The sequence below is a fragment of the Chlorocebus sabaeus genome, chromosome 2, assembly GCF_047675955.1.
Source record: "Chlorocebus sabaeus isolate Y175 chromosome 2, mChlSab1.0.hap1, whole genome shotgun sequence".
Lineage (NCBI taxonomy): Eukaryota > Metazoa > Chordata > Mammalia > Primates > Cercopithecidae > Chlorocebus > Chlorocebus sabaeus.
The window spans coordinates 13,190,031-13,203,633 of NC_132905.1; the positions used below are offsets into that span (position 1 = coordinate 13,190,031).

At 44.0% G+C, this 13,603-nt stretch overlaps 1 protein-coding gene across 3 annotated transcripts in view; it reads left to right on the forward strand.

Annotated features, from left to right (window-relative positions):
* The first annotated feature begins 257 nt into the window (after positions 1-257).
* Positions 258-13,603, forward strand: part of ADNP (activity dependent neuroprotector homeobox) — a 41,689-nt gene continuing 28,343 nt past the window's right edge. Inside the window, exons 1-2 of one of the 3 annotated variants that reach the window (XM_008014097.3) lie at positions 258-863; positions 2,898-3,072. The gene's annotated coding sequence lies outside the window, so the exon portion shown is untranslated. The remainder of the gene's footprint in view (positions 864-2,897; positions 3,073-13,603) is intronic. The other 2 variants (XM_008014109.3, XM_008014120.3) reach the window with 2 other exon arrangements.

A 13,603-nucleotide genomic window follows, 5' to 3' on the forward strand; every position in this document is an offset into this window, starting at 1 on the left:
CCTAGTGGGTCAATGGCAAATCCGCCTGGTTCTCGCGAGAGCTCCCCCCTTCAGTGGGGATTATATAATTTCCCTCAGGCGGGGGTGGGGGTGCTGGGAGCACCCTCCCTCAGGAAAAGTTAGGTGCAAGCACAGGTGGGAGTGAGAGGAACCCCCCCTGGGGAAAAAGGGGTTAGGGGTGCTGTCTCCACTGCCCCCCCTACTTAGCTGGACAATGAGTCCTCTTATGCTAATGAGGCACTTACGTCACTTCCGCTCTTTCTCGGCCGCCATTTTGGCTAGGGCAGGTTCGGGGACTCGGTCCGAGGCTCTTGTATTGTCTGCTGAGGGGAGACGCGGGATCAGCCCCCTCCCCCGCCCGTTGCCGCCGCCGCCGCCGCCGGCCCGGTCTCCCCTCCGCCGCCCGCCGGGATCCATGAGCTGAACTCCCGCCCCCCCGGCCGCCGCCATCTTGTGCCCCCTCCCCCTCCCGCAGGCAGCGCTAAGGGGGATTTTGGCGTCTTCTCAGACACAGCTCCCTCTCTCGGTCCCCGCTGCTGAGGAGCGAGAGGAGCGCGGCCGCCGCCGCCCGCGCCGGTGAAGCCGCCTCTCCCACACCCTCCGTCTCCTCCCTCCGCCCCTCCTTTGTCTGCACCGCTCGACGACGCCGCCGCCGCCCGCCGCTCTGCTGCGCCCGCCGCGCCCCCCGGCAGCACCCGCGGCCGCGGCGCCAGCCGGAGTCCGCCGAGCCGGAGCGCGACGAGGCCCCGGGCGCGCCCTCCCCGCTGTCGCCACCGCTGTGCCGCCGCCATCCGCCCGCCGCCGCCGCCGCTGTCCGGCCCCCGAGCACGCCGGCCCCGCGCGCGCCTCGAGGCCGAGTCAAGGTAAGCCCGGCGCCGCCGCGCGCGGACCCGCGGCCCTGCCCTGCCTCCCGACCTCGGCCCGCGCGGCCGCCAGCCCAGCCCGGCCCCGGGCACGGGCGCATTGTTGTTCCCATCGCCGCCCTCCAGCCGCACACACGCTCCTTTGCACACCCCGGCGTGGACCGGTCGCCCGTCCCGGCACGGACCGCTACCCGACTCTGCTCTGGAGGTCCAGGCGCCTCCTCCTGCAGCCGGACCCCCTTCTCCGCTCCGTGAGCCCACCGAGGCCAGCAGCCTGCCTGGCCGCCGGGAGCTTTTGCAGCTAAGGGCATCTCCCCCACCCCGCCCCCAGCCAGAACCGATCTTCTCCCATCCCTGGAACTAATCCTGTCCGCCCCCCACCCCCAAAAGGAGCCCCCCCACGCACACCCCCATGCCTGGAACGAGCCTTCTGCCAGGTCTGCCCACCCTTACCTGGGGGAGGGGGGACGGGGTTGGGGGGGGCGGGGAGCATGCATGGCATGGAGTGAAAGTCTTTGCCTCCCCTGTGCAATCCTTCCTCCCCAACCTGCCAGCTTCCCTCCTATCCTGACTACAGTTCACCACCATCCCTTTTCCCGAGTCTCAGCTGCCTGGTCAGCACCTCTTTCGAACATTCTGAGCCCCAACTTTGCAGTAAGATGGTAGAAAATGGAAATCCAGAGAGCTGCAAAAAGATCTTCTTTTAATGTAATGAATGGGGAGTAGTTTTTGTGAACACCCTCGTATTCACCTCTTCTTTCCTCTGGGCGGCCTGCCTGCCTTCCCCTCCCCCCCAACCTTGATCCCTGTCTGCTGGAAAAGGCGCGATTGCTTCTCTTCCTCTTCTGTCCAAGACCAAGACTGTAGGTCTGATATCCTTTTTAGCCACACACACCCCCCACACACCCACGAGTCTTCTTAATCTTCTTGCATTTACCAATTCCTCTGGACACTTCTTGCCATAACCCCATTTCACAGACAAAGGCTTAGGAGGGAAAAAGAACCAAACTGTTTCAGTGTTTGCCATGTTAATGATGTCCATCCCCACACACCCAGTTCCCATCCCTGATGCTTCTTGTGCCTGTATCTTGAACCTTCAGAATGAAAAAAAAAAAAATCTCTTGGATAGCTTGATACAGTTTCTTTAGAAATCTGCATTGTTGCTTCTGGTTTATGGCCATGGAGAAAATACCAGCCCCCACCCAAAATGCACCGCAGCCAAGTCGGCTAAAGGCGATGAGTGTTGGAGTCAGTAGGGGGCGCATTCTCTGCACTGGGTAAGGCTGCAGAGGGGGGAAGGGCCCCCGAGCTAGAACAGGATGTGCTTCACAGCGCCTTCTACAGACCATGGGAAAATGGGCCCAGCAAGACACACTCGCACTCTTAGTTGGTGTGCTGACAGCAACATGGCGAAGGATTAAGTGAGTCAAGAGCAGTGATTTTACTTCTTTTAAAGAGCCCACCCTGCATTTCAGAAGTTTTCTCCTTTTACTTTTTCAAAACTGTTGGCCCCTAGTCCATATTTCTTCTTGACGAATCACCTTGGCACATCCTTGGTTCGGATTCCCTTCCTCTGGAATTCTTCCACCTCAAGTTTTGAATGTGTCACCATATCTTTCCTAAGTCTGGTGGTAAAGGAGAAGGTTTGAAACCTGAAAGTAACAGGTTTGGGGGCATTGCTGGTTAACTCCCTTCTTCATAGGCCAAATCTTTCCAATTCTTTGAGAATTAAAAATCATTCTTGAGAGATGTTGGATTTTTGTGGGGTAGTAATAGTTACAAGTGTGTAGATGGGTGTCATGATTTGCAAAGCCTTGTTGGTAAACATCAAGCCCATGTTGGGTTCTTCATTGTCGAACTCAAGTGTTGATTGTAAAAATTTCGTTTCCCTCCAAATTTGGACTTGTAATTGCCATTCATTATCCCAGCAGCCAACCACCTTTACAAAAATGTTGATACCAGTCTTCTGTGAGCACCCACCTTCTTAGGGTGTGTTGATTTCTATAGATTTTACTCCTCTTGTTATCTCCATAGGTGTGAGATGCACAATGCGAAACCTAGGCCCCAGCTTTTACACCATGATGCGCAGGGTTGTACTTTTTGTACTGAACTGATAGGTGGCCTAGTGGTTATGCCCTGTACTACCATTTTGAGGATCTGGACTCCGTTTCCTGCCTTGCTCTTTGGACCACATTGTCAATTCACACCGGTGGGTATATTCATTTTGGAGGGTGGGAACTGCAGCAACAGGGAAGCCAGAGACTTCCTCCTCCTTGGTCACCACCAAAACCAACACTTCCAAAATTTCAGCCTAGCCACATTCCTCAAGGAACCGGTTAGAGCTGGTTGCAGTAGTGGGTTCTGAACACTTATTAACATGAGAAATGATTTACAGCTTTTTAGAGAAATTTTTACAGATGCTAATATTGTAATCATTTGCATTCTACACCCTTGTGTATAAAGTATAAGTATTCAGTTACTGTTATTTTGATAACCCAATCTCTAGAGTTGCTAAGCTTCTAAAAGCCTTAAATGTCTGATGAATACCTGCTTTTCCATGAACCTGTTCTTACTACCAAAGATTGACAGTGGTTGATGTTTGTGGGTACCTTTAAGACTTTGTTACAAGTATGTTACATAAATACACCAAGATAAGTTTATGGGGAATGGAATGGGTGTATTCTTTGATACCTAGTTAACCAGTTGGTGCTTAACAGGAGAATTTTTCGTTGGAGAATTGCTACCAAGTAACATTTTGGTGAGTGAAAAGGAGGGCCTCTGGTACAAGTATTTGACTAGAGACATTGCTTCTACAATTTCTTAATCATTGTGAAAAATCACATATTTAAATGGAATTAATTTTTAAATACTGTATAGTATTTGTAGACAGGTATAGTTTTGATCTTTATTTGGTGTTTTATATGCAGTTATTTAAGTTTTGAAAATGAGCATATAATTTGAAGGCAGCTTATTTGAGGGAATGTTTGAAATAAAGATTGTCGAGGGGCTTTTGTTTGATTTGGCAAATGAGATACAGTGTTGAATGAAGTCCTAAGTGGTAACAGCTATTTTCCCTTAAAGGAAAGCTTGCTGTGAGCTCTTAGAAAGCATGTATTCTACAGTTTCAAAGGTTTCTTGGTTTTAACACTCAAAAAATAAGGTGAGGCCAGGCAAGGTGGCTCACGCCTATAATCCCAAAACTTTGGGAGGCTGAGGCAGGAGGATCACTTGAGGCCAGGAGTTCAAGACCAGCCTGGGCAACATAATGAGACCCCGTCTCTACCAAAAAAAAAAAAAAAGTGAAACAATTGGGCTTGAAGACTGGAATTTATAGTAGGTAAACTATATACTTCATTAAAGTATGGTAAAAGACTCAATTAACTAGAGTGTGGGGAATGGGCATTCTGTTTGGCTGAACTTTAAGCAGAAATTCCTTCTTTATCTTGGCCTTTGTTGAAAAATTTCCTGAGACTAGCTTATCAGGAGCTGCTATCTATTGAAACTAACCTCTTTGATTTTGGTTCTTATAGTCCCTGTATAGAAAATGTAGGAGATTGGGCTGAAAATCTGTTAATCATCCCTGGCCCTTCCAACCTTGGAAGTCGTAGATTTTAGACATGCCTGCTGTGAATTTGCTTTGCTTTGCTTAAGTTTATCTTACCTTTTTCTCCTTATGCCAGAGTGCAGGAAGAGTTTTAATACTATTTATATTAAAATAAGGACTTCACAATGTTGAACAGATTGTTTTGGTACCACTTGCAAGTAACCAACCAGTAGACTTTTATCAGGCGAAAATGGCTTATTTATATTTGATTATTGAAAGCGTAGGTATATAAAGCATACTGTGAAGTTGTTGCTTTCCTTGTAACTACTTACAAGTTTTGAAAGTATTAAAAAGTTAGTACTTTTTAACAAAAGTACTAAAACTAAAATACTCAGCAGTATATTGGTTGAATAGGATGATGCTGGCTACAAATTTTATTTTGAAAATTGCAACTTAGGAAGATAGAACTGTTTTGTAAAGGAGAAAGTAGGGATTGATGCTTCATCGGGTAAAAAAAAAGAAAGACTTCAGCATTTGTGTTTCTTTTGAGAATCATACATAAGTAACAAAATTGCATAAATTGTAATAGACCTCGGCCAGTTCATTTCATAATTGGGGTGTGTGTGTGTTTGTATGTACACATACACATAAAATACATGTGGGTTTTCTAGAGCTGGAAATGATTGTCATATTATTAAATACAGATGAAAAGTTCAAGTATCAGGTGTAGTTTGGGAGAAAGTACACCTAGTTTTGAGATGTAGTTTGGGGACAATACATCTAAGTGTAATAAAAAACATACCAGAATTAAACTTTCTATAAATATTTTTCCAAGTAACCTGTTTAAATCTTAGTGAAATAAAGATTCTTAAAATGATATGAGAAAAAAACTGAAGTTTTTATTTTACAACATTAGAAGCATTATTGTGGTTTACACCAAAGTACCCATGACTGTTGTGTAAATAAGCTACTTGTTCAACCTGGAGTTCCAAAGGACTTTTACTTTAAATAAGTGTCATAAAGTCTGTTATGTCTTACATAAGGTAAAATACTTTCAGTGGGAGTTTAACCTTCATTCTCTTGCCTGAGAAGCATGTACATTAAGAGAAACATTGCTCCCCTATGTGTAAATAATTTAATTATAGTTAGATTCACAGAGCTTGACTTGTTATTAGCATCGGATAAACTTAAAGTTTTTCGTCTCCTAGTTTTTGTGTTTTTTGTTTCTTTGAGACAGAGCAAGACTCTGTCTCCCAGGCTGGAGTGCAGTGGTGCGATGTCAGCTCACTGCAACTTCTGCTTCCTGAGTTCAAGCGATTCTCCTGCCTCAGCCTCCTGAGTGGCTGGGATTACAGGTGCCTGCCACAATGCTCGGTTAATTTTTGTATTTTTAGTAGAGATGGGGTTTCGCCATGTTGGCCAGGCTGGTCTTGAACTCCTGACCTCAGGTGATCCACCTCGCCTGCCTTGGCGTCCCCAAGTGCTAGGATTACAGGCATGAGCCACCGCGCCCAGCCCCTCTCTTAGTTTTGTAAGAGCTTGTTTTATTAACTGCGGAGCAGATGTCGTAGTTTGCTCATGTACATTACTGTCAGTTTGGAAACTCGGTGTTTGAAACTGGTATAAACCAAAGCCCCATGCTAATTAATTGATATTTTGAATGTAAAAGCTGTTTCTTGTTTTTACATTGGCACTTTCCACTTTGATTCTTGAGATACTTTATTAGATAAACTATCCATGCTTTGCCCATCATAGGTGGCCATTGTGACTTCATGGTTTTTTGTTTGTCTGATCCTGTTAATTAGAAAGTGAGGAGAGAATGATTATGTTCTTTCATCCTCTCAGTGTCTTAGTACTCCTTACACCTGCGTTACATTATGACCTACCTTTGCTATCTGCCAGTTTGGGGGTCATCTTAAGTCAGAATTCATATTCTGCTTCACTGGAGTGAGAAGGGTCTCCTCACGTATTATCATGCTTCTCAAGTTGGTATATATAAGCCAACTTGATTATGTAGAGAGAGAGAGAGTGTGTGTGTGTGTGTGTGTGTGTGTGTAGGAAATCACAGATAAAATTTGAGCCAACTATGGAAAGTGACAGTTTTGATTGCAGGGCGCACGTTTTTATTCTAGTCAATAAAAAATGCAAAATTCATATTACTGTTTTAGTCCTGGGTCTTCTCATTTCTGTGTATTAATTCAGTCCTCTGCCTTTAGGAGTTCCCTGAGATTCACTCACAAGCTTTGGTATTATTGATCCCTACCTTGGTTCCAAGACAGCAGCTAGAGAAATCCTGGAACCCTTCAAGAATTTCAACAGTGTTCTGGAAATAAAGATTTAGAAAATAAGAGGAAAGTATAGACAACGTTGGATAGAGTTTACAAAGGGAAGGCTGCTCTGAATATATGCCACAATTTTAGATTTCAGTTAAATATTTAATTTAAATACATACACATCTAAAAGAGTCATGCATTATTTGACCAGCTGTTAGAATTAAAAATGAATCTGTATATCCTAATACCCTCTTCAGTAGGGTATAGATTTGTAATTGAGTCACTTAGCTGTGGGTTGTGTTTATATGTCACTTCTCATGTGACTGTGATGGCTTTAATAAGGATGCGCTGTTTAAGTGTAAAGGCCCCTTCACTGGCCTTTATGGATGATAGTATTGATGGCTTGCCCGTTTTATTTTCCAAGCACTTTATTAAACTATTCCCAATTCTGTCAAGACTGGCCTTGTTTCACAAGTAGGGAAATCAAGACACTACCACATACAGTGATGAAACGAGCCACAGAATGTGTCTGGGCTGGTTCCGAGGCCTGTGCTTGGAACACAAGCCTTTATGGTGCTCTTGTAAGCTGTTTGGCTAAGGGGGGCTCACGTGAATGCTTCCCATTTCATAGTGAGGCTTTATGCTTCCACGTGAGCTTACACCCAAGGATCCCAATGGCGTCTACATTTATATAAGCTAGCCACACCCCCAGTAGGGAGAGTCTGGGTATAAATTGTGCAGTTGGCAGTTAATTGGAGTAGCATATTTCTGCTTTGAAGTTAACTGTATATGGATCGAAAAAGAAACTTTATGTTCCCTTTTCCCAGTTTTTTGGTTTAAGACAGTCTCTCCTTAGCAGTAATTTTTTTGTTAGATAATTGCTGGCTTTTACCCTTTCTTTTTCTGAATCCTTCATGCTCCATTTAAGAGCTTGTCGAAGGCTGTGCTTCAGTTGACGATCTGTAAAGCTCTGCTCTTCTGCTGGAAGCTGGTGACTTGAGAACTTTTTGAGTGGTCTCTTGAAGAAACTCCTGTCTAGTGGAAATATGGTGGAATTTATTAAAATTTTAAATTGGAATTATAAATTTAGGTTGACAGAATCCTTGCTCTTGTGAAGGAAGTGAGCTAAGACTGGGAGTATCCAAATGCAAGAAGTGCTCAGAATCCTGCTTCAAGATCAGTTACACTTAAAAACAGCAATAAGAGCATGGGCGTGGTGGCTCACACCTGTAATCCCAGCACTTTGGGAGGCCAAGGCTGGCGGGTCACCTGAGGTCAGGAGTTCGAGACCAGCCTGGCCAACATGCTGAAACCCCGTCTCTACTAAAAATACAAAAATTATCCTGGTGTGGTGGCACGCACATGTAGTATCAGCTACTCGGGAGGCTGAGGCAGGAGAATCGCTTGAACCCAGGAGGCAGAGGTTGCAGTGAGCCAATATGGCACCACTGCACTCCAGCCTGGGCGACAGAGTGAGACTCCGTCTCAAAAAAAGTAAAAATAAAAACAGCAACAAGAAAAATGCAAATAAAACTTCTCTGGGGAAGTTGTAAAAAAGTGAGCCATCAAGTGGCAAAACCTGGTACAAGAATACTTTTGAAAAGCTGCCTTTGGTGAAGCCTTGATCCTGGGAGATGGCTTGGAAAAACTTGAGAACATAGTTTAAATAAATTGTTACTCAAGAATGGTGAAAGAAATATATTTCCTATTGTGGGAAATTATTTCTGAATAGTTTTGGTAGAGCATAAAAAATGTATTATTAGGGGATCAAAATAACGTTTTATGTCGTTTAGATAGAAAGACTAGGCATGCATTTTATGTCATTTAGATAGACTTGGCATGCTTCTGAAATAATTTATAAATGGACGTATCTATATGTCCTCTCGTGGTGGTGTGATACATACTGGTTTTCATCCACCACGGTTCCTGGCTTCCCCACCCATAACCCCATTACCATGTTGTGTTATAGGGTGCGTTAGGTCTCAGAAAATAATCTCTGACCCTCTGCTCTCGCTTTACACCTGCCCCAAGGCAAGACTCTAATCTTTACCCAGCTTTCTGATTGTAAGTCTTGAAACCCTCCCTAGAGAGAGGGTGTTGCCTTATACCCCAAGGAAGGGAGGTAAGAAGAGATGACTACATTATGAAGCTTTTATAAAAACCCAGGAGAGGCCAGGCACGGTGGCTCACGCCTGTAATCCCAGCACTTTGGGAGGCCAAAGGCGGGCAAATCGTGAGTTCAGGAGTTTGAGACCGGCCTGGCCATTATGGTGAAACCCCATCTCTACTAAAAATAAACATAAATAAAATTAGCTGGATGTAGTGGTGGGGTCCTATAATCCCAGCTACTTGGGAGTCTGAAGCAGGAGAATTGCTTGAACCCAGGAGGCAGAGGTTGCAGTGAACTGGGATTGTGCCACTGCACTCCAGCCTGGGGGACAGAGTGAGACTCCATCTAGAAAAACAAAAACAGAACTGGGGTCAGAGAGCTTCCAGATAGTTGAACACACCTGGAGGGTAGCGCCCCCAGGGAGGGCACGGTAGCCCAGGGCCCCTATGCATTTCTTTATCTGTATTTTTTATAATAAACCGGTAAACATAAGTGTTTCCCCAAGTTTTATGAGATGCTGTAGCAAATTAATAGAACTCAAGGAGGGGGTCTTGGGAACCCCAGCTTGAAGCATCAGTCAAAAGTTCTGGAGGCGCAGACTTCTAATTGGTGTCTGAAGAAGGAGAGAGCAGTCTTGGAGTTAGACTAAGCCCCCAACTTGTGGAATATGACACTATATCCAGGTAGACAGTGTCAGAACCAAATTAGGACACTCAGCTGGTGTCCGCTGCTTGGGAAAAAACCCCACATGTTTGGTCACAGAAGATGACTTCATGACTTCTGTGTGGTGTGAGGGCAGAGGAAAAATGCAGTTTGGGAGTCTTCCCCTAAAACACTCCTTAAGGGCTACTTGTGAATTATTTCCCTTTTTCACATTGATCTTAAGCCAGGTTGTCCGCTTACAGTGACAGCAAGTGACTGTATCCCTGTGGAGTTCTTATGTAGGCAGTGGAGTGCTAGAATCACTCTGTGCTGTGTCCCTGCCTTGCTGCAATACCTGTTTAGAGTGAAGTAAACTGGGAAGTGGTCCTCACCTCACACTCTTCCTAAATCTAGATCGGTATATTATAAAGGATCCTCAGTCTGTTTTTCTTGTTTAAGTACTGAGGCATTTTCCCCAGCTTTCAAATACAATTTTAGGTGAACTCTTAAATTGATGAAGGGTCACCTCTGACTGCCCAGTTATCGCCTTGTCCCTCAGGCATCATCTTCCCTCTATTTGTATACATATCTTAAACTCTTAGAGGAGTTCCACATGAAAACAACTGGTTCTACTGGTGTGCTGGAAATTCTGGTGGTCACTGCTAGAATTCTTGCCTGAAATCTCAATACGGAAAGCATCAGGATAAGCAGCAACACAGTAGCAGTTTTCCGGTTGTAGGCACCAGTCTTGTAGTCTGCAAATCTTCCTAAAAGACCAGTGACTCCACATATTGTTTAAAACATAAGATATGCAAAATCGAGATGACAGCTTTATGTTTCTACATAACTGTAAGTCACCTGGGTTTGTTTAAGATAGTTGCAGATGTTCTGTTGCATAAATATTTTAAGTGTCACTGAGCTTGTAAAGTTAGGAATACGCTAACCTGAGTATGAATGGCTCACACAGATGTAAAATATTATATAAAAACACTACTGTGCATGTAGCACATTGTAATGTGTACAAGAACAGATGTTGTTATGGCAACCACATCTGATTCTCAGTCATAATAGTTTGAGCTTTTTGGAGAGGTTATGCCCTGGTGTGAACTCAGAATTTTCAAAGTGATTATTTTAGTATCTCATCTGGTTTAAGGTAATAATGGTAACTGCCTTAAGCATTAACTTGCATCATTTCATTTAATCCTTCTGACGTTAAAACAATTAGACCGTGTCCTTCTGCTTATACCATAAGAAAACAGACCTCTAGAGGTTAAATAACATGTTTAGGATCACAAAGCTAGTAAGTGGCAGAGCAAGGATTTAAATACAGATCTGTCCAACTGTAGGGTGGACCACTGCATCCTATCTTTATTTTATAATGAATAAAAGCTTTACTGTGCTGTGTCATCCTATCTCTTGTTAAGGAGGTTTGAAGTTATAAGGTGTAAATTTTTTTACATATGGCTGATGAGTAAATTTTTGTCCATGAAAATAGTATTATTGGCACAAATTTTGACTTAAGGCTATAAGCTTCACCTGTGAACTTTTTCTTTTCTCCTCCTTTTACTATCACCCCAGTATCCTATTATCTCATACCTAAGGCAGTGATGGTTTCTCAGACCTCTCAGATTGAGAAGATGCGGCATGGGTATAAGCTCCCTCAGGTGATTCTGAGGGTTGGGTAGGGCTGGTATCTACTTTTACCTAATTGACCTCCTCCGGGTCTTTTTTTTTTTTTTTAAGACATGGAGTCCAGGCTGGAGTGCAGTGGCACAATCTCGGCTCACTGCAACCTCTGCCTCCTGGGCTCAGGAAATTCTCCTGCCTCAGCCTCCCGAGTAACTGGGATTACAGGCGCTGGCCACCACACCCAGCTAATTTTTTGTATTTTTAGTAGAGATGGGTTTCACCATGTTGGTCAGGCCTCCCAAAGTGCTGGGATTACAGGTGTGAGCCACCACACCTGGCCCTCTGGACCTTTCTTAATGGAACTTGCTGAATACAACCAGATTCATGCTTTTTTTTTTTTTTTTTGGAAATGGAGTCTGGCTCTGTTGTCCAGGCTGGAGTGCAGTGACTGCAACCTCCGCCTCCCAGATTTAAGCAATTTTTCTGCCTCAGCGTACCAAGTAGCTGGGACTACAGGCATACACTACCACACCCGACTGATTTTTGTATTTTTAGTAGAGATGGGGTTTCACCATATTGGCCAGGCTGGTCTTGAGCTCCTGACTTGGTGATCCGCCCATCTTGGCCTCCCAAAGTGCTGGGATTTCAGGCATGAGCCACCATGCCCGGCCCAGATAAATCCTCTTAAAGTGCCATTAGAATCATGTCCCTTCTGTACTTTGATATCTGCAGCATCTCCTCGGTGCCTCCCAGACATGGCAGCAGACCAGCTTCACATTCAGGGTCCCCATCCTATCCTCACCCTGCCTGTCCAGTCATGTCGTTCCTTGTTACTCAGAAGTTTGACATAGCAACCATTCTGACTCAGTGGAGTTGAGCAAGGAGTTCCTAGAACACCCTGCTTTCCAGCCTCTGGAACTGCGCCAGAAGCTTTTTGCAGTAAATGCAGATTCTCCACCTAAGTTAGTGGCCCCAACTCAGCACCCTTCCTGCTGAGAATGAACTAAACATGAAGCGTCTTAGGATTTAGTTTGTGACACATCTGATACATCGCTTCTTTTACTGCAAATATTTATTGGATGTCATGTCTGTAAGCCTTTTCTAGGCAGGGATCCATTCATTCAGTCTGCATTTATTGAGTGCCTGCTTTGTTCTAGCCACTGACTTAGATGTTAGAGATACAGCAGGGAAAAAAACCGAAGTCCCAGGGTCTCCCTTTGTAACCCAGGCCGAAATATAGTGGCACCATCATAGCTCACTGCAGCTCTAACCATCCTCCCGCCTCAGCCTCCCAAGTAGCTGGGACTGTAGGCCTGCACCACCACACCTGGTTATATACATACATACATACATACATACATACATACATATATATATATATATTTTTTTTTTTTTTTTTTAAGTAGAGGTTTCACTATTTTTACCCAGGCTGGTCTTGAAATCCTGGGCTCAAGCAGTCCTCCCACCTCAGCCTTCCAAAGTGCTGGGAGCTGGGAGCCACACCTGTGAGATGGCACCCTTGTCCTGCTGCATATTTTAAGGGTTCTGTTTAGTCCATCAATTGAGGTTAGGAAAATGAATGTGCTATAAGATAATATGTAATGATAATAATTTATAGACATAAATGCCAACTGTATCTGTTAACTATTTCAGGTTGTATTTTACTAAATCTCTGAGATCACCTGTGATGAGCTTTTAAAATAAATAAAACTTTTAAATCACAATGTGATTATAATTTTTGTATAATTGGTAGGTAATGTGATGAACCAGGCTGTTTACAGTTAGATTATTGGTTTGCTATTAATGAACTACACCAGCATGAGAGAAAAGAAACTTCCTTAAAGTGCTAAAATTAAATTTTTCATCATTCTGTTACCTTTCAAAAGCTTTCCATTTCATTTTTCCCAGGACCTCTTCTCTTGCACTTCTGCTTTTGTAGCAGAAACTTAAGGTGATTTGAAAATTTAACATGTGGGAATTCTCTGAAGAACTTTTCTCTACTGCCACAGGCTCAAGTTTGCGAAACAAAGTAGTTGAATGTCTCACTGAAGGAACCCCAGCTGTATTAAATCTATTAGTTAAGCCAGAGTGAATCAGGGCCTTCATTGCCAAAAGTAATATAATACACTGTCCCTGGCCTCTTGGAGTGGAGCAGATTTGCCAATAACATGAACTCTCTACCATTTTTTTTTCTTTAAGTACTTAAAGGTTTTGGAGCCGCCTAGGTTCCATTAATGTATTACTACTCATATTAAATGATTATAGTGTTAAAAATGGTCTGGAAATTTGTATAGACCTTCAAAATGCTGTGTTACATCCACGGTTTGTTCTAGAGGATCTGTCCTTTACTGGGGAATATTAACAAATGCCTAATACTCACATTTTGGTAAAGAGACCCATCAGTGAGAAATGCCCCTGATTTTGAACCCAGACTACCCTGCTGTTGAAATTATAAGCAGACTTTGTCTGCTTCCCTAATCAACACTGCTGCCTTAAATTTCCCAGTAACCACTTTAAAAAAAAAAAAAAGAATGTGTTTACT